Source organism: Neofelis nebulosa, chromosome 3, assembly GCF_028018385.1.
Source record: "Neofelis nebulosa isolate mNeoNeb1 chromosome 3, mNeoNeb1.pri, whole genome shotgun sequence".
Taxonomy (NCBI): Eukaryota; Metazoa; Chordata; class Mammalia; order Carnivora; family Felidae; genus Neofelis; species Neofelis nebulosa.
This window is the reverse complement of record NC_080784.1, coordinates 138,933,543-138,938,110: the sequence shown is the minus strand read 5'-3', so window position 1 is coordinate 138,938,110 and position 4,568 is coordinate 138,933,543.

Sequence of the window (4,568 nt, the reverse complement as noted above, 5' to 3'; positions counted from 1 at the left end):
TGGTAAGATTTCATTCTTTTTGATGCCGAGTAATACTCCATTGTGTGTATATATATATATATATATATATACCACATCTTGTTTATCCATACATCCATCAATGGACATTGAGGCTCTTTCCATACTTTGGCTATTGTTGATAGTGCTGCTATAAACATGGGGGTGCATGTGTCCCTTCAAAACAGCACAACTGTATCCCTTGGATAAATGCCTAGTAGTGCAATTGCTGGGTCACAGGGTAGTTCTATTTTTAGTTTTTTGAGGAAGCTCCATTCTGTTTTCCAGAGTGGCTTCACCAACTTACATTCCCAGACATATAATATTATATTAGTTTCAGGTGTACAACATAGTGACTTGACAATTATATGCATTACAAAACACTCACCACAGTTAAGTATAGTTACCATCTGTCACCATACAAAGTTATTACAGTATTATTGACTATATTCCCTATGCTGTGTTTTCCATCTCCTTAACTACCTTATTTTATAAGAGAAATTTAATCCTGGAGAAGTAAAAAAAAAATTTTAAATGCCAATGATGGCTAATTATAGTAATCACTTAAGAACTTCACAATTGTAACATTGTCTCAAGAAAAACTATAAATGTGTATTTTTTTAAGTTTTCATTTTTCTTCAAAGTAGTATAAGCAAGTAACTAAAAGTTTTCAAATAATATAGAAGGTTTTATAATGAAAAGCAACAGCTTCCTGCTCTACCCTTCTATTGTTGAAGTCCTGCTCCACAGAGAGAAGTAATTTTAACTCAATTATTTTTGTTTCTGTTTTTAGGTTTCCTGGGGTTTATCTTTGTATCTCTGAATAATATATTATAACTGTTGTGTCTTGATGAATAATTTTAGGCATTATCTATGACTTGGCATGATGGAGGAGGATTAAGAGTTTATAGCACTCCCCTTCCTCCTCTTTCTCAACGTAGCACCAGCTCTATTTTTAGTTCCCACTTCAATTCCTTTATAATTTTAAATGCTATATATAAACCTCTATTTTTGGTTCTGTCTACTTTAAAAAGTATTCCTTGATTTCTCTTTTATTTTTTTTCAAGTTTATTTATTTTGAGAAAGAGAGAGACAGCAAATGTGGGAGGGGCAGAGAGAGAGGGAGAGAGAACCCCAAGCAGGCTCTCATTGACAGTGCAGAGCCTGACAGGGGGCTTGATCTCACAAACCATGAGATCATGACCTGAGCCGAAATCAAGAGTCGGACACTTAACCAACTGAGCCACCCGGGTGCCCCTTGTTATCCCATTTATAACATGAGAAGAGCAGTGTCAATACCATGCCCTTTGCTCACCTCCTCATTGCTACCTCTCAACTTCTGTAAATCTCTACTTTTACTTGTATATTTTCAAAGTTGATAAAACTTACATCCTGTTCTGTACCCATAATTAAATAATTTGTTAATGGTTAACAATTTTAATGGTTGAAATCTCAATAGTTAAAAAGTCAATGTTAACATTATCGTGATTATGTGAATATTGTTAAGGGCATAGCCAAGCTTCAATTTCTTTTATCCATTTATTAGCCTCTTATTAACTGCTAGGCACTTTTCTAATGGCTCAACAATTGTTAACTAATTTAGTCCTGTAATAATCCTATGATGAAGCACTTTTTTTTTAATTTTAGGGAGAGAAAAAAAAATAGTGTGCACGTGTGAACAGGGGAGAGGGGCAAAGGGAGAGAGAGAGACAGGTGCGGGGCTCTGTCCCAGGATCCTGGGATCATGACCTGAGCTGAAATCAAGAGACGGACACTTAGCTGACTGAGCCACCCAGGCGCCCCAGGAAGCATATGTTTAACTTTATTTTATTAGTGGTGAAACTGCCAGGCAGAGAGGTTAAGCAAATTGCCAAAGGTCACTGAATTAGTTAGCTGGTGAGTCAGGCATTTTTTTTCTTTGAAGCTTCTACTTATTTTTCTTTATAACAGTTTTTTTTCCCCTTGTGATGAGAACTTTTAAGATTTACTTTCTTATTGACTCTTAAATACTGAGAACAAACTGAGGGTTGATGGGGGTGGGGGAGAGGCGAAAGTGGGTAATGGGCATTGAGGAGGGCATCTGTTGGGATGAGCACTGGGTGTTGTATGGAAACCAACTTGACAATAAATTATATTTAATAAAAAAAAGAAAAAAAGATTTACTTTCTTATCAACATTCAAATTTGTGATAGAATATTATAGACTATTGTTCCCATGCTGTACATCACCATGACCTATTTATTACTGGAAGTTTGTACCTCTTGAATCCCTTCATACATTTCATTCACCCCCTAATTCTTCATCCCTGTGGCAACCACCAATCTCTGTATCTATGGGTTTTGTTTTCTTCGTTCATTTGTTTTGTTTTTTAGATTCCAGAAATAAGTGAAATTGTATCGTATTTGTCTTTCTCTGTCTGACTTGTTTCACTTAGCATAATGTACTCAAGATCCATCCATGTTGCGAATGGTAAGATTTCATTCTCTTTTTTATAGCAGGATAGTATTCCATTGTATATATATACCACATCTCTTCTGCTTTTTTCTTTTTTTTAAAGATTTTATTTTTAAGTAATCTCTATGCCCAACATGGGGCTTGAACTTACAAGAGATCAACAGTCACATGCCCCACCAACCGAACCAGCCTGGTGCCCCTATACCACATCTTCTTTATTTATTCATTCACTGATGGAAACTTGGATTGTTTTCATGCCCTGTCTATTGTAAATAATGCTGCAATAAACATAGAGGTGGTTATATATTTCTAAACTAATGTTTTTATTTTCTATGAATAGATACCCAGAAGTGGATCATATGGTGGATTTTTTTTTTTTTTTTTTTGAGAAACTTCCATACTGTTTTTGTTGTTGGTCTTTTTTTTTTTTTTTTTTTTTTTTTTTTTTTTTTTTTAAAGGGCCAACTTCATACTGTTTTCCATAGTGGCTGCATCAATTTACATTCCCACTAACAGTGCACAGAGTTCCCTTTTCTCCACACCCTCACGAGATTTTTTTTTTTTTTTTGTCTTTTTGATAAGAGCCATTCTTCCAGGTGTGAGGTGATATTTCACTGTGGTTTTGATTTGCACATCCCTGATGATTAGTGATGTTGAGCATCTTTGCATATGTCTGTTGGCCATCTGTATGTCTTCTTTGGAAAATGTCTATTCAGTTCCTCTGCCCATTTTTTAAATTTGATTGTTTTTTTTTTGCTTTTGAATTGTATGCATTCTTTATATATTTTGGATATTAACTCCTTATTGGATATATGATTTTCATTATACTTAAATTTTTTAGGTATTTATTTTTTGAGAGAGAGAGAGAGAGAGAGAGAGAGAGTGCTAGTGGGGGAGGGGCAGAGAAAGAGGGAGACACAGAATCTGAAGCAGTCTCCAGGCTTTGAGCTGTCAGCACAGAGCCCAAGGTGGGGCTTGAACTCAAGAAATGCAAGATCATGACCTGAGCCGAAGTCGGACATTTAACTGACTGAACCACCCAGGGGCCCCTGATTTTCAAATATCTACTCCCATTCAGTAGATTGTCTTTTAATTTTGTGGGTGGTTTACTTCACTGTGGAGAAACTTTCTAGTTTGATGTAGTCTTATGTATGTATGTATGTATGCATATATTTATTTTTTTATTTTTATTTTTATTTTTATTTTTATTTTTATTTTTGAGAGACAGAGACAGAGCAGGAGTGAGGCAGGGTCAGGGAGAGAAGGAGACACAGAATCTGAAGCAGGCTCCAGGCTCTGAGCTGTAAGCACAGAGCCCAGTATGGGGCTCGAACTCATGAACTGAGATCATGACCTGAGCCGAAGTCGGACACTTAACTGACAGAGCCACCCAGACGCCCCAATGTAGTCCCACTTATTTATTTTTGCTTTTGTTGCCATTGTTTCTGGAGTCAGATCCAAAAAGATATTGTTAAGACCAATATGAAGGAACTTATCACTGATATTTTCCTCTAGGAAATTTATGGTTTCTAGTCTTAAATTCAAGTCTTTAATTCATTTTGAGTAATTTTTGTGTATAGTTTAAGATAGTCGTCCAGGTTCACTTTTTTGCCTATGGCTGTACAGTTTTTCTTTTTTTAAAAAAATTTTTTTTTAACGTTTATTTATTTTTGAGACAGAGAGAGACAGAGCATGAATGGGGGAGGGGCAGAGAGAGAGAGGGAGACACAGAATCGGAAACAGGCTCCAGGCTCTGAGCCATTAGCCCAGAGCCCGACGCGGGCTCGAACCCACGGACCGCGAGATCGTGACTTGAGCTGAAGTCGGAGGCTTAACCGACTGAGCCACCCAGGCGCCCCGGCTGTACAGTTTTGCTAGCACCATTTGTCAAAGAGATTGTCTTTTCCCCAGTGTATACTCTAACCTCCTTTTTTGGAAATTAATTGACCATATATCCATGGATTTATTTCTGGGCTCTCTATTTTGTTCCATTCATCTATGTATCTGTTTTTGTGCCAATACCATAGTATTTTGATTACCATAGTTTTGTAGTAGTTTGAAATCAGAGGGCACAATGCTTTTAGCTTTGTTCTTTTTCAGAATTGTTTTGGCTTTTC